The 17542-nt window shown below is 35.0% G+C and overlaps 1 long non-coding RNA gene across 3 annotated transcripts; it reads left to right on the plus strand.

Annotated features, from left to right (window-relative positions):
* Positions 1-2092: 2092 nt before the first annotated feature.
* Positions 2093-17255, plus strand: LOC149559199 (uncharacterized). Of its 3 annotated transcripts, none has more exons than XR_016365120.1 (3): positions 2093-2413; positions 2507-2583; positions 15376-16052. It is a non-coding gene; the product is annotated as an uncharacterized LOC149559199 (long non-coding RNA). The 3 variants fall into 3 exon arrangements; XR_016365121.1 differs by lacking the exon at positions 15376-16052 and adding an exon at positions 12866-14719 and having other exon boundaries at positions 2100-2413; XR_016365122.1 differs by lacking the exon at positions 15376-16052 and adding an exon at positions 16493-17255 and having other exon boundaries at positions 2110-2413.
* Positions 17256-17542: the final 287 nt, after the last annotated feature.

Genomic DNA, 17542 nt, shown 5'->3' on the forward strand with positions numbered 1-17542 from the left:
CAACCTTTCAAGGATTTTTGCATGCTTTCTCTAAATTCCTCAACTTTATCAGAAAGTAGACTCTTTCTAGATTTTCTCAATCTCTTAGGACAATTACTTGAAAAATGATCAAACTCTTTATATGTCCAACAAACAAATTTTTTCATACCTTCAGGTTCTCTCTTTGTAAACTGATCAATACCTTCGTTTATCTTTATATCATCTTCTGTTCTGGATCTATCTTTGCTTGTGTTACTATTCCTTTGTATACAATAGAAGGATTCTGGATTTGTAAACTCAATACTCTGCTCTTTACACAAATCTGATAACTCACCAAGAATTTCCATAACCCATGTGTCAAAATTTCTTCTGTTAGATGTAGGACTATCTTCTCTGAATATGTTTGCCATGGATCTCCCAAAGTTGTTAAACTTTTTCCAATTAAAACACTTATCTTCTTTAAATAGACTTAACCATTCAATCAAAGTAAATAGCAACCATACAAAGATGCACATAAACAATTGCACTAGATATGTTGACGAGGGAAACTCTTGATTAGAGGGAAAACCTCGGAGGGAATAATGCCCACAAGATGATGTACTAATATAAATATTCCTTGTTAGAGGATGGACCTTGTTAGGAGTCTATTACAACATTTAGTACAATGAGTTCCTGTTAGGAGACTTTGAATCCTTGTTAGGAGTTGTGGTACAATGTATGCAAGAAGAGCCCACTGCCCAAACGTGCAATTTCAACAACAAGAAGAGCTCATTGCTCAAACAAATAGTTTATTGTTATTTTCTTCTTTCCTTGATCTTTCCTCTGTCCTGTCAACCAGATCAATCACTGTCAGACCTTGTAGAACAAGTCACGAACCTCAAATCCAAATGCCAAACCTCAGATCACTCAGCAAAACCTTGACAATGAAGTTTCCTTCACTTTCGTACTGCTCAGCTTAACTTCGCATTCCACACTCTCTATTGCTTTCCGAACATTCATGCTTCACATTTATCCATACCATGATAAAGGAAAATATCCTTTCTTTATACCAAGTCCATAAAACAATTCCTTAAGTCGGTTGTTAGTCCTTCTGAATTAATTATTATAGGACCACATTAAGAACACGATAAACTTAGCTATAACACAAATCTTTTGCCTTGCAACTTGAATAACTTTTCGTACACATAATATTATGACGAGCGAGTTTAGCCACGTCATCCTCAACATGTTTTCTCTATGTCCTCAACCTCAATCCTCAAGATATTAACTTTGTCGAGAGATATAACAAGTTTACCAGAACATGCCTCTGTAAACTCTATCTCAGAACAAACATCACCAAAACTTACATAACTTCTTTTAGACTTATCCTTTTTGCTTCTGACATTAACTGCATATGCCAGATATTTATAAGTATCTCCGATAACCTCGGGTGGTTATCATGCTCTACTAGCCATGCGTACCAACTTAATCTTTCCATTGTTCTTCTGTCAAATACCACAAGAGACATCAAACATGCTATGTTGACATCAATGACAAACTCAGTCATGAATGTAAGATATCATCATCAAACCAATCTTCCAACAATCTCTCCAATCTTCCAACATAATCATCATAGGAATCGTTTTGAATTTGGTATTAACATGAATCTTTGCTAGGTGATTCAAAGGATTGATTTACTCTTCATTACTTATCTACCACAAGTTATTGGTAGCTTGAACTTTGATAGTTCAGTAAACACGGTCCAAGCTTTGTAGGGCCATTTTATAAATATGTGTATTCCATTCCGAGTGCGTATTCAGGTTGTCTTGAAATTTTTAAATTTTTTTTGAGTCTTTTGCCTATGCATGATCAAATGACAATCATAGTATGTATGTATTTTTGTTTGTCCAATGTTATGGATGCATTTATTATTATATTAATAATGTTATATCTATATTTTTCTTTTAATCATTTACTACATATTTGATCCTATGTTTCAAATTCTTTAGCAAGACATTACATTTACTTACCTAGATAATTTCATAGACTATAAAAGTTATTTTCCTTATCTTTTTATAACACCTTAAAGAGAGGAAAACATAACGAAGATAAAGAACGGAGGCAAGAATTAAAAGAGGGGAAATTACAAGGAAAAACACAGAAGGAAAAAGGTTTAAAAGAGAGAAGCCTTACACACCGCCATGTTACTTTTCATTCTCACACGGATTTGTAAAATTCCAATTTCTGTCAAGGTGGCCAATAGCCAGGCGACCTATGTACTGTATTCCATATTGGTATTCATATAACCCTATTGCATTCTGCAAGGATCATTGAAATTAAAGGGTTGTACAACAGCGGCTGGTTGGATTTTGATATGCGGCATTTGATTATTCAGAGCAAGATGGCATTCACTGCACAGTTACTGGCATTTTCTATGTTGCTCATGATTTCACAGGTGTTATGTATTTGTTGTTTGCAGAATTAGTTTTGTTGGGATGCTTGGAATTAGGTGGTACTCTTTAGCAGTGAGTTGGGTTATCAATTGCAGGCATACTCCACTGTTGAGCATTCTGCAAATGAGGTAGCAGATGATGCTGCTCTCAAGGCATTGCAAACAGCAATCAGGTGGGGTTTTCTTCATTTTGTGTAATTAATCAATACACAATGCAACCCTTGAAATTGTTTCAGGAAAACAGTAGTCTTCAGCATTTTTAATTATACTTTGACGTCTTGCTTTTCTAAAGGCACAATCATAAAATGGGGCTTCTTATGCCAGGGCACTGAAACTAAATTATATTGGGTAATGGTGTTGGCATGATTCAAGTTGAAAATCTGAGAATCACAGTAGCGTTGAACTAGGATAGATTCTACAGACAACCCAATTCGACAAATCTTAGGATCAGTGTTTAAACTTATACCAAGGTCCACACTGTAGCAAAGACCCTGAATTTTCAAGGAAGAGAAAAATAATTAACCCTCAATAGCAAAATAGTGAACAAATCCTGTCCCAGTAACCTTAATTGAAAAACTCCTAAGCGATTCTGTAGATCTTATCGCAGTTATCCTTGTATTGAATATACCATTCATTAATCAGAACCCATCAAGCTGAAAGTCAAGAAGAAAGTTTATTAACATCAAGCTTGAATTTGAAATTTGTCGGTAGCAGATTTGTGACTGTGATGTTATCTCTAAAATGGCAATGTTTGCTTGAAGCGCAAATATAGTCACACTGACAATTGGAAGATCCCAATGGAATAGCAGTTTTCCTCTGTTTGAGAAGGCAGCTCGCTTGTAGGATCACATTTGAGGTTTTGTCATATTTTAACCAGAAGTAAAAGGGAAAAATTGAATGAACATAACCGACAGAACTATTAGTTGTAGACACATGAATATTAACTAGGATTTCACAAACTTTAACAAACATAAAGAAGGGTCATCAAAAAGTTAGAAAATACATTCCTTGATTCATATGACGAACAAAATTAATAAGATCTATGCAGTTGTAACAACACTTGAAAATGACATGCAAACTCACCTACTACGAAATAAGATATGTCAATGCACTTTGACCTAGATACTGAGATTATGATTGCATCTATTTGCACATGCTGCACAGCTTCTTCTCAACTATCTAGCAAATGACCGATTGTTTCTATGATGACACAGAGAGATCACTGATCTAACGTATGAGAAATCAGTAATGATAACTCAAAAATACATCTAGAACATATAAATGGAATGCAACCTTTATTAACTTTGTGAAATTGTAGAACTTGGAAACCCTCCTCTACAGAGTTGAATTCAAATATTCTCTGTTTTTCTTTCAGTTCTGCTCCAAACAGAAAAGGAGTGAAAAGAAAAATGCAACCCTTCAGAAAAAGAAATCCTTTTACATTCAAGAACATAACCTTCATCCACGACTTACTCAGAACCAACTCATAACTTCTATTTTGGCTTTTACAAGACATGTAAAATTTTATAAGCCTTGTTAATGATCGTACATCTCCAACTTTAAAAAAATAAATGTTTCAAATAAGTTGAAATAATCGGTTTAATAGTATAATGTTGGTCTTCAGTCTGAATTTGACTAGTATCTGCCTGTAAAGGCATTCTGTTGAATACTTAGCTCACACTAACTGTAGTCATTTGTTTGTAAGAGTATTTTGTTAAACATTAACATATTCGTTTGTTTCCCTCATGTGACTTAGACAAATTGCAAATTCAAAAGTTTATTCAAAACTTGCTGTTATTGCTTTAACAGCTCCCATGTCTTGTATGTGATTGCCAGCTTCTCACAGTGCTGGCAGACAAACAATTCCATGTCCTTCACTTCCATACCATTGGGTAAATTCTTGACCTTTGAAAACACCCAACTGTTTTTATCTCTCAAGTCAATTTCTCCAGTTTACATAGCTAGATTGTGTCTCTTCTGTACAAAAAACGCGTATCATTTTATGGCACTCAATACAACAACCACCATGGATGCTTTTTATTCCTCCATCTTTCATCTATCTTCCTACCATTTGAAAGTCAATTACCTACAAACTTAAATATTGTCAAGTGTTCTATAGAGAAAAAGCAAACACAACCATATAACCATCACTGGTTTAATTGGAGTTTTGGTGACGAGGTTTAAAGCATCCTCAAGTTAGCCAGTCATGGACAATAAGGTCCATCATACACAAATAATGCCCCATGGAAGGTTTGATAAGAAATTATTCTTGACTCATGTTGACCAAATATTTTTGCCTTGTTGTCAGCAAATCTGAAATATGAATTGCATGACTCTAGCCTAAATTTGTTGCTTGTGAAAATGGAGAAGGCCAAGGTAGCCAGTTCTGTTGTCAAATCACAAACTAACATGAATCATTTTATTTAGATTATTCAAGACATCAAGTGCCTCTCCATAAATTGGACAGTTGTTAATAAGTATTTCCTTGCCTCCATGATTGGTAACAAGGTTAAAAAGCTCCTCCGAATCAGCTACACCATTCCCATCAACATTTGCTTGTTTAAATTTTTTTTGTTTAACTTCTGACTTGCCATTTTATTTCTAAAAGCCCTGATCAAGTCAGAGAATGCTACTAATGAAGACTTCGCATCATCTTTTCAATATGAAATGGCAAGAAGGCAATATATTAAACTGTTCTCTGTGACTTCTGTGTCCTGGGTACTATAGGAAACCATGGTATTACCTACAACTTTATTTGTATTTGGACCATATAATTTAAGAGCTTCACTAGTATAATCTACATCAATAATGAAAATATCACTTTAATTAAATTCACAATAGATGACAAGGCTATTCTTGTGAAGCCTCCCGGTCTCAAAGACTGAAATCCATATAATGCTTGGGTTGCTTCAAGTTCGACCTTTATCTTAGATTTCCAAACAGGCTTCTCCGTGCTTGCAGCAAAGCATTCAATGAGAAGAAGACAACTCTGATAGCAGGGCCATAAATAATTTGCACAAGAACCTTTTTCTCAACTGTGCTTATAATATGTCTTGGTAAGATCACTTGGCATGAACTTAAATCATAGATGCAATCCAGGGCCTGACAGGAGGAGTTCATATCTAGCCATCTTACACCAAAGGACAGTCGTATTAGATTATTCTCTATTTTAAAATTGCCTTTTAGCCTGCTATTCTTAACATTTCTTAGTTGCTTTATTAATGATCATCTTATTTTAAGTTGTCACTGTTTTTAGTCTCGCTATTTTTAACGCTTTAGTCTTGTATCTTTATTAAAGGATCCTTGTCTCCTCAGTTAAATACATTGGATTACATTGAATATTTGAATATGGTATCAGAGCGGGTCTGAGTATGACTCCCTCATGGGAGAGCCCAGGTTCATGACAAAAAATATTGAAATTAATTTTCTAGAGTCTGTTTCAGACCTAGCTAGGGTTACTGGAAATCTGTGGGTTTATTTGCTGATCTTCAGGAGTTTGTATGTGACGTGATTATTTTTTTTAGTGCAACAAATTTTTCAGGTCAAAAGCCTGTCGTTTTTGCCCTTTGTATTTCGTATGATTTCTGCTGCCATTTTCGTGCTTTTTGGCTGGGTTTTACCAGTCCATGATTTTCCACTCCTAACCACGCGCTTTTGTCTGCACCTCTTTTTTTCAGTATTTTGTGGGCACACATGTTTTGTAGCTATTGTTTTTTAAACCCAAAACCCTAAGTCTTGTTACCCAAACATTTTACAGAGAGTTTAATTATGGTAATTAATTAGAAAGAGAGAAATTAATCCTCAAAAGAAAAATCAAACTTTCTCTCTCCACGTACTAAAACTTTTAGAGAGAAGTACGGGTTTGAGTTAGAGTTTCATTCCCCTTTCCAACTTTTCTCTCTCCACGTACTAAAACCTTTAGAGAGAAGTACGGGTTAAGGTTTTGGTTTGGGTTTTCACTCTCTCTCTCTCTTATCAATTTTTCTCTCTCCACGTACTAGCAATATTCTCTCTCCCCGTACTCCAACTTTTTAACCTAATCCTAACCCAAACCTCCCAACCCAAACTTCAACTTGAAAACAACTGCCGGCTGGAAATAAAATTCATTGAAATAATCTGAAGGATTGGTTTTATTTGTAGAGAAAATACTTGCAGGTGGATAAGGCACATGAATGAAGAAATAGGTAGCACAATCTCATCATCAGAGGTTGCAGTCCCATAAGATGTTATGAACATCAAGATATTTAATATTGCCAGGATGGGGTCGTAGCAGAACCAAATCAAATACACTGACAAATGTGGAAACATGGAATCTTATGTGGGGTGCCCACAATATGTTTGACAAATTACCTCTGGATATATCGCCTTGTATAGTACAATAACTAGAGACTATGGAATTGTGTTCATTCATTAGCTGGCTTTTCTCCAGCCACGATAACAATGCAAATTGTTGGAAGTGATAATGAACGTGAGAAATAGAGGAAGATTTTGAATGATGATCCATGCGCTATTTGAAATACCACCTCAGGGAACAATGGTCTTAGATCTGGAGAACACCCTCATCTACTCAAGCTCCATAGTGATCCCCAGTATGACTACACAATCTCTGTGAGAGGCCATCAGGAACACTCAGCTCCCAATACTATCACATATTATGTAAAGAAGAGGCCCGGTTTGGACAATCTTTTGGCAGAGCTGGAGAAAAACTATGAGATTGTTGTGTATACCTGTTATACTCGTGAGTAGGCAGACCCTATTCTCGATAAGCTTGACATTGTTTTTCATCTCTAGCCCGACTATAAACAATGTAAGTGACATGTTTGACCAAATGTTTTTCATTCTCCATGGCTCAACAAACAGGATTTATTTTAAATGCTTGCGGTGAGAAAGGAATCCTCCCTCGGATAGTGGAAGCAAGTACGTGGTCACTTTGTAAAGAGCAGATTCGAATTGAAAGTGACTGTGGGTAATAGATTGGTGGATTCGTATGGAAGATTAAATCAAAGGATGCACGTAAACTGTTTGGCATCATGTCCGAACAAAATGCAGTTTCCTAGAACGCATTGATTGTGGGATACATTCAAAATGGATATAGTGGAGAGGTATTGAGTATCTTCTCACAATTGCATCGAGTGGGTAGTAATTTCGGATCTGCGGATGATCGTACAATCAACAGTGACTCGGTTAGACTCCTTGCGGTCCTTTCTCTACCACGAATGCTATTCCATTGGTGAAGAAAAACTAGCATCTATATCCTCTATATTGGCAGGAAACGATGTCGGCTTTATGCTAACAATAGGGAGAGAAGCTGGATTGCACAAAGAGATTGAGAAGCAAGTAGTATTACACGGCACAGCTATGAGGAGGAAGTGTTGAACTAAACTTAAGAATATATCTGAAAGCATTTGGAGTTTTGATAAATTGTATTTGGTCTCATATCATGGAAATTAAGATTCCTACCAAACAAATAGAGGTTCCAAACAGATCTCTGAATTTTACTTGATTGTATGTTCACCCATTGACAACTGATTTCTTTTTCAATCAATCATTTACTTATCATGGGTGTCAAGCATGGAGTACACATGGGGTTTCGGGTTATCACCTTGTGAAGTGAGCCATGTAGTGGCATTTGATTCAAGCACCAATGCATACCATGGAGTAGAAAGAGCTTCACATCATTCTTTGACTTCTAGAAACTACATGGAGTATGGAGAACTTATTAAATACATATATGCAGATAGAGGACTCCTCTTGCGGCAAGTAATGACCGATGGTATCGATCATCGAAAAGTCTAAAGTCTATAAAGACACATTCTCCAACCCCACCTCCATCTCATGGTTTCTGGATGTTTTGTTGAAGGAGGAATATCATGAGTTGATGAAAAGTGAATGCTCACCAAAGTAAAGAAAACTTTGGATGTCATTAGTATGGAGCTAATGTTAATTATGATTTGTATGACAAAATGCCTGAGGTTGATAGTGGTTCTTGCTCAAAGAAGTAAAAGTGAGTGAGGTCACCATGTTTTGATAATCATTTAAGGGAATTCCATGCAGTTCAAAGAGATTGAGTGGCCAATTAAATCATTATTTCACAAATCAGCATACCACAAAAATATGTTGTTCCGGCTCAAGCACTCTTGATGATGATCATGGTGATAGCAATTGTATGGCTGTTCATGGGTGTGGGAATTTTTATTTTAATTCAACTCTATATAGTTGAACGGGATTTCAGAAGAACATATAGGTAAAAGAGAAAGTTCCTTCAAGTTCTCCTACTTCTTATTCCATTAGTTATGGTTAGACATGAAAAGTTGGAGTTGTAAAAGTTAGAGTTGGTTACGAACCATCTCCAAGTAGTCCAAACTCTAACTTTTGGGGTAGTTATGAACCCGAAAAGTTTGTTAATCTAGGATTGGCTATAAATTCCTAAATCTCAATGTAATAAGAGACTTTTTGGACTTGGATATAGGGGAACACTTATGCTCTGATCATAAAGCAATTTTTGGAAAGTATGTACAATTGTTGTTTTTGTGTAATCAGTTATTTCTTTCTTTCTTGGTGCAAGAAATAAAAGGAAGTACATTTAGCGTTCTCTCTCCAAGGAATCTGGATTGTTAAAGTGTTGATTCATCTATGATTACTTTCATGGTATGATATGAGTATTTGTGGATGGTTGAATTAGCATTGTGTTAGTGAAAGTTCTCAAGCGTAGTCCTTGATAGCTCTCATTAATAGTTTACATCATTTTTATGAAAACATTGAAGGCGTGTGGTGCATTCGCTGTCAATGGTTTTCCTTCCTATTTTCTAAGTTCTTCTTATTTTTATTGAAAAATCTAAAATTTCATCTTACGAGGGAGCTGCCCCTCTAAACGCAGAGGAAGGTTGGATATCAAGGGCCTATCCAATTGTTGGAGACATCGATTTGCCACATACTCCATTGGGTAAAATCATATATTTTCTAAGTGACAAATCTATTTACCAACAAGTCTAAATCTTCAGATTTCAGAAGTTGGGTTTTTTTTCTTGAAAATTAGGTTTTTTTAACTCTTAAAATGAGAAGGGTTTTTCTAACTTATCGAAAAAAAAAAAAAACAAAATTGGGTATATTTTGGGAAGAACATTCATCCGGTACGATATTTGTATTTTAGGGTTTCAGTTGTTGTGCAAATTTGGTTGAGTTTATCATTTTTTTTCCATTAAAAAATTATATTGGGAATTTTTTAAATTTTATAATTTTCTATCCTTCAAAAAATTCTAGGTTTTAATTTTTTTTCCTTAAAGTTTTTTGGTGGTTTTATAATTTTCTCCTTAAAAAATTAAGGGTTTTGCTTCTGTATGACTTGGTTAGGGCTTCTCTACTTTCGGAGGGCTCTATTTTAATTTATATCTATAAAGGTTCTACCATTTTTTTCTTAAAAGCTAAAAACATTGTTTTCTATACGCAAGAGCCTACAACACAATAATAAAATCGTGAGCCTCATGTCGGAGGTCTTGGACATACAATAATAATTTATCTCAACAAATAATAATTAGTCTAGGCTTTGACCCATTACCTATAAAAAAAAATTGTTTTGTATGCTCACCTGTGTCTTGGATTCTGTGCTAACTATTTGTTTGGTCTTGATCAAATTTTAACCTGAAAAATCATTTCTGCTTTTTGTAATTTGTGAGGTTCACCTGCGATTTTCTGTTAGGGATTCTTGTTTTAGGGTTTCCACCATCTTTATCCCGAAAAAATGATGCTTTGTAAACTTCAGTTATAAGGTTTTGTGACTACTTATAGGCTTAATTATTGACACCTCCTCATCTTCATTATGAGGGATTAGTGTATTTATTTATTAATTATAAATTATAATGCATTTAGGGAGATAGTAGTGCTTTCACTTTTCTTGGAATCCTCATTCTTTTGATTGGAAGTTGTATGTAGGAATATATAATACATACTTAAGAATGTATGGTATGTTATAATTGTAATAAATTTGGGCAACTTAGGACCTAGACATGCTGCAGGAAGTATGAACACGTGGACAAGCAAAACAGGGTGTGTAATATCTCACCTTCTCAAAGATGACTTATGATAGTTACACGCTAAAATATTGCCCAGAGGTACTAGTCCATACAACAATGTGTTAGCATCCTTTTGTTTGGTACGAATATCGCCAGAGGTACTTGATTGGTTTGTCGCATAGAGTGCAATGTTTTGTGTTTTAGCTTTTTCCCAAGGCCTTGTGATTGTCTACAAAAGATTCGTAAGCTTCAGTAAATACAGTGGCATATCCTTGTTCATGAGTTTGTTCAACATTAATATCTACCATTTTTTTTTTCCTCTGGAGCTCTTCCATGTATTCCCTATGGGAGCAAAAGTAAACCAACATTTCCAGTTTTGTCGGGTAATAAATTTTTTTCAAATCCAATAAGCTGACAGAATGCGAACTACTATAATCTCTACAACATTTTTTTTGCTAGGATGTGAATTTCTCTGGATACTCATTAGTTTTAGATGAAACTGAATTGCCATCATCTTAACACTACAATTTTTTATTTAAATGTCTAGCTCAATTATTTTGTTTCTAAGTGGGTTTGGCAAATTGCAACTAGCGCAACTATAATATGGTAGGTGCTAATTTTATGCAACCAAGCCTAATATGGGAGCTAACACATGTTTTGTCTTCTAGTAAGTTCTGACCTCTGGTACTCTTTGCTCTTTCCTTTCAGCCATGTTTGTAACCCTAAATGGATAAAAACCATGTGAATTTTGGTTTTAATATCACTAATGTTTCCTTTCTCTGATTTGTAGTTGAATTCATCAGTTATTAGCAAGGCAAATAAATAAAATCCGAAAGCCTTTGGATTTCAAAACTGGGAAATTACTATATGATGGAACCCAAATTTTCACAAAAAATAGGGTCTCTATTTAAGCAATAATGTTGGAGATTTGATGGAGCCTTGTCATGGGTCCATGTCGAGATGCTAAAGCACATTGAGAGATGCTTCAAAGAGTATATGATTGTAAACATAATGGATCATTTTAATCAATTTCATTGTCTCATCTTAGTCAGTTGAACCTTAAGATTCAAAAGGGAACATAGGCTGCACGTTAACAAGGAGGCCAGGAATTCACATCTCACTTTTTAATCATTAAGGAGACTATGCATTTCAAACACAACATTAAATATCTCTTGCATTGATATGAATCAAATTCTGAAAATGCACGGCTCATAGTGAATGTTTCATGTATCACAACTTGATAATTGAGAGTCTGAGCAAGGGAGTATGCAGTTAGATGCAACCATGAAATCATATTGGGAAAATGGTTTTCAAAAGAGTTAAGTACACATATCAAGTGGAAGAATTTGCAGATCTGATATATTAACAACAAGTATGGGATGCTTTCGTTAGGATGAAGCGAGGGACATATGGACCTGAGAGTGCAACTGATTTTCCTCACAGCTTGCCCAGCTAAAGCATGTCTTCACTTAGTATTCTCTTGGATTCCCGTCTCATGAATGGTAATCCATTTTGCACTCAGTAATGATATATATTCAACTTTCAAGCATGAAAAATGATGAGTTTTAAGCTTCCGGACCCACAATGGAGATAGTGCAGCAGTAAGGCATTTTTCTGAAGGAAATGTATGATAGAATCAATGATTTGGTATCCACAACAGTCTTATGTAGCAGGAATCCCGGCTGAAGAAGCCCAGGCATATTTGGAGTGTGGTGACTGTGAGGAGATTTTGTTCGTTTGTTACAGGCTGATTGTATGATGACACACAGAAATAACTGAACAGAACTGTTAATCATAACATGATGATCATATCCGATAAAGGAATGACATGCATACTGAAAGTCCCAGGATTCTATGTGATTACATAACATTCTAACCAGTATTTGTGGATGATGGAAAACATCTGCAATTAGGAGGCTGAAAAGAAACAGAGATGAGCGGATTTATACATGATATAAATACAATTAAAAAGGTAAGGAACTGAAGTTAAACATCACAGTAAAGAAGATAGGACTGGAGAGTTATGAAGGCGTCTGAAGATGATATGAACATATAATGTAACCACAGTAAGCACAGACATTGGAGAGTTTCCTGATTCATCTCAGTATTGCAGATTTCACATATACAAAACCTCATGAAATAAGCATATTGCTTCTGTACATCACCCTCTGTACATTTACTGGTGACAAATTGAAGAAAGATGTTATTGAGAGCTTCATAGCAACAACAATTAAACAGGAGACTATATCACATATGAAGAATCATTCATCGAAATGTACAGGTTAAATTATCAGATGAGGCAAAGGAGTCACTAATGGGCAGATATTTTGCTATCCTGAGTGTTGACGTTGGATAATCAAGCAAATCTCTAGCCCTCGTATCCTGCATCTGCACTGAAGTTTTAATTTTTATTGATTGATAACTTAACATATTCTTTTTGCTGTAGGTATATGAAGGAGCGGAAGCACTTGGTGTAAGGTGAGTAATCGGATGTTTCAGATCGAAATATCTCTACGGTCGCAGATTTGAATAAGCTTTGTGAGGATATTTGAAGGCCCACGAGACAAGGATTAAGACGCCTGTAGATTCCGAAGCTTCCGGAGGCTCATGAGCATTCAGGGAACAAAGGTTGGGATTTTCGAATGAAAATATTACAAAATCAAAGTGTGGAGGAGAAACGATCTGCGCAGATGAAGAAATTAAGGTGGAATCCCTGTCCAGATTCAAGCACACATACAACATCCAAATAGATGTGTCTTTGAAGCGATTAGGAATATAGTTGCTGAGATCATCCAAAGGAAAATAGAAGCTTGTGCAGATATGGAGGCAGAAATATATTTTATTTTGAATGAACCTTTCAAGATTGATCTTAATCATCGCTGAAGGATAAATAGGAGATTAGATTATCCGGATATCAATAATTTTAGTAAAATTATGTTAATATCTAATGTTTAGTTATTTGTTATGGAAGGGTGTGATGCTTGGAAAGCAACCAACATCGCTTGCCCTTTTATAAATAAGAGAGACTGATGATGTAATGTCCCCATTTTAGCAGTTGACCAAGTGTGTGTGCGTTAGCCTTGTTCTACATGGTCCCGAGGGCTAACGAAGGGTTTAATGGGATCTTGGAGTGTTTTGGCCTAGTCATTTCCAGTTTGGGCCAAAACGAAGTTGATTTACTCAGTTTCAGGCATACTTACTATTTTTAGTAAGTCAGCAGGACACAGTGCAGGTCAATTTTGGTGATTGGATTCGATACTCCTCGGTGAGAGCTTTCCGATGAGCTATCACTCGCATTATTCGGAGTTCGATTGCTAATACATTTTAATGCCTGAAGTTTTATTAAAGTAACGTCTAATTTAATTGTAAAATATTAAAGTGTTACTTTAATATTTATTTTATGGTGATGTGTACCCAAGGGAGACATAAGGGGTATTTTAATATATGTTTTATATTACACATCTTTTATCCCACATTGCCCATATGAGTTGAGCGGACCCGTGGGAATAGAATAAAAGGAAGCATCTGTGGCTTCATTAGGCAGGTTGAATATGAGAAGAAATTGGTATGTGAGTTGCAGCTCAGTTCTTGGCATTTGAGGACGTCTATCCTCTCTTGTAACATTCTAGATGTCATTCCCTTGGGGTTTGGCATTTGGAATTCTTTGTTTTTGGCTTCATTATCAGGCAGTTTAGTTGCATTTCCGGCTACAGGCAGATTTGGTATTTTGCTCATATCTTCTTCACTACTTGTCCGACGCTTATGCCGCTTTGAGGGAATGGTATTACGAAGGTAGTGGACTGATTGAAGGACAAAGTATTGTAGCAGCAAGTTCGTAAGCATGGGCTGGAGTATTATGACAATATTGCTGAAGTAATTAGTGAGTTGATAAATCTGCCATGTATTTGGTTTTATGAATTCTGAAAATAACATTTTATTAGCAGCAGTTCATTTCCACTTTGCATATTATTGTAGTTCCTTTCTTGTTTATGTTGTATGATACCAATTCCATGCATGAAACACAACAAACAAATAAACGTTTGATTTCCGGAGTTATAAGGGGTTTTAAGAAGTTGAATGCAAACTGTTTGACATAATTCCTTTCAGCAATTTGGTTTAGTTTTTTGGGACATCCAGGGGTGCCCATTACAGATGACGTTATTATCATTCATACTTTAAAATTTCTGCCTTGCGATGATATATTATATTCTTTTAATTGGCAAAGGAAATGACCTTTTGAACTAAGCTTCTGGATGGTGAATTATGTAATAAATTCTTGTGCGATTCCGGAGTTGAATTATATTGGATAGATCACCTATAGGAATGTCTCCAGTACGATTTTATTTCCGGATCAGTAAGAAGTATTTATTTAATTTATTTGCATTAGAGTTTTAAATTATTATTAAGTTGTGTCCTTTATAAACATTTTTATTATTTTCTATAAATATTTTAATATTCGGATAAGTGGATTGGATCGTTATTGCATTTTAAATTTGATATACGTAAATATTGTGAAATATTTTATTGTTTCCGTATTTGTCTAATTTGTCTCCACAACAGTTAAAGTGCATTTTAGACTAATTTAAATTACTTTTATATAATTGATTCGTTGCATCCGAATTATTAAATTTGTTTATAGTTAAAATATATTAAACTTTATAAAGTTGTACGTTTCAATTAATAATGTTGACTCTATTGCCCATTTAATTAGGCACTGGTCTTTTATTCTTAATTCATAATCCACACACTAGCAAATGTTTCATTTCTTACCTTTGAAGAATAAATATATTCATTTGTTGCATTAATGTATATTTATTTTTAACACTATTTCAATCATTTACCTTCGCTCTCAATTCATAAATCACAAATTTGAAGTTTTCAATAATTCTTGCCATTTTGAAAGCTTTTGTTGTATTCGCATTCTAACTGATCTGCTTTGAGCATCGTGGATCTAAGCATTTCGTCCAGGATTAGGTACACCCGCATCAGTCTTGCAGAGCTGGAAGCGTAGGGGATTTAGATCTCATCGATCAATCCCGTCAAGTTGGCCTTAACTAGTTGGATATCCCAGCATCGAGCAGGCAAGGCTCGTAGGATTTCAATCTGCGATTTTGGGAACCAACACTATACATGATCAGTTTATGTTTGATTTATTTAAATTTCGCTGACTAATCTTAGAAGAATCTTGTCAAGATAAAAGATATTAGCAAAATATGAAGACCATTCTTCAGTTATTAGCAAAATATGCAGATCATTCTTCAGTTATTAGCAAAATATGCAGATCATTCTTCAGTTATTAGCCAGGTACATAAATAAAATTGGAAAGCCTTCGGTTTTCAATACTGGGAAAGTACACACATGATCAGTTCATTTATTTTTATTTTTTAATTCACTGATTAATCCCAGAAGAATCTTGTCAAGATAGAAGATATATGCAAAATAATGCAGATCATTCTGTTGATTTTGCAACAGCCAGAAGACAAAACCAAAGCCTCTAGATGTATAGAGCTTTAGTCTTTAATGTTACGCTGACATATTCAGTATATTCCCTGTACCAAAAACAAATCTCAGTATTCTATTGGTGATGGACTAGCATATATATCAATTAACCGAAGCATTATCGCAATTCTTTATCCCTAGCAAAGGTGTCTACTAACAAAGTACAGTTACGATTCTGTGACTGTAGCACAGCTGTATTCAGTGTTCAGTAAAGTGCCTGGCATTATTTCATTTTTTGTGTTTTATTTGTTTATCTTTCCTAATATCTGGTTTAAGATTCAAAGTTTGGATGGTCTTGACTTGTTGAAAGACATTGTCATTAATGATTTGCCTTTACTGTGTTTCGTACGGGTTTTCTTTGTAGTTTATTTCGATGGTATTGTGAAGAAGCATATATATTTACATTTGTAGTTATATTTTTGCATATTCAGCTTTGTTCTTTCTCAAATAAATTTATAATCTCATTATGGTACATGGTTGTGCATGAAGAATAAAACGATACATGAGAATTACTCTTCTACTACATGGATTTGGTTTGTAGGTCTTTTAATATGTATTATACTTGAATTAATAGGTATTAGTTTAAGGATCAGACACTACTGATGCTTGCAATGACCCATGGCTCATATTCATTATCCAACAATGGGGCTTTGAGTGTTCTTGGGTACAATATCATTCAAACTGCTACATCTCTTCACTATTTGTTGAATAATTCTGCTATTGGAAAGGGAGATTTATATGCTAAGATAACTGAATTTTCCAATTACAATGCTCTATTAAAAGATGCTGTTGATTTACGACTGCATGATTTGATTAGAGTGGCACCCAAAGTTGATCCTAACAAACAAAGTATTCTATGTGAATGTTACCGGGCTCTGTTTGGAGCCATTGGTGCTGATGCTAACCTTGATGTTGCAAAAGAGAAATATTGGAAAAGAATTGGTTGGAATGGCCCGAAATTCTTGTAGAACCATCTTAAACAAGGAGGATTTCACTTGAAATCACAGGAAAATATTGAATAATTTTTCCATTGTAAATAATAGTTTTCCTGTGGGTCAGCAGGTGTACATAGATACTTGGGTAGCACAAAAGCTTTTTTGAGGACATTAAAGACCTTGATTTCTGTTGATCTGTTCATTCTCTTGTGTGTGAGTAGGTGCACATCAATGCTCAATGGATTTAGAACTTTTCTCAAGAACATTGAACATCTAGCCTTTTGTTTACTTTTATAATTAACTGATATGTTTAGTACTGGGAAAGTCAACAGCTAATTATGCAAATGCATTCATTTGTGGATCCGGTAATGCATGTTTGATGGAAATTGTTGTTTGCTGAAACATGTCTTTGAAACAATTTTCTTTTCTTGAATTCTTTATCCATTTGAATAATTAGGTATAAAATGTATTGCTTTAGGTAACAAGAAGCATGTTGTAGAGTCTGGAGTGTACTTTGATAAAATAGTTGATAATCAAGAAGGATATCTGTAGTGTATGGTTGTGTACCTTTACTAGCAAAGCCAATTTCGCTAACTAGGTTAAATTGCTGATAATCAAACCAGTAATCTGTAGTGCGTTGTTCTGTACTTTGACTAGCAAAGGCAAGTACTTTTAGTTGAGGATTAAAG

The sequence above is a fragment of the Cupressus sempervirens genome, chromosome 5, assembly GCF_028749045.1.
Source record: "Cupressus sempervirens isolate cs-2001-9-10 chromosome 5, ASM2874904v1, whole genome shotgun sequence".
Classification (NCBI taxonomy): Eukaryota; Viridiplantae; Streptophyta; class Pinopsida; order Cupressales; family Cupressaceae; genus Cupressus; species Cupressus sempervirens.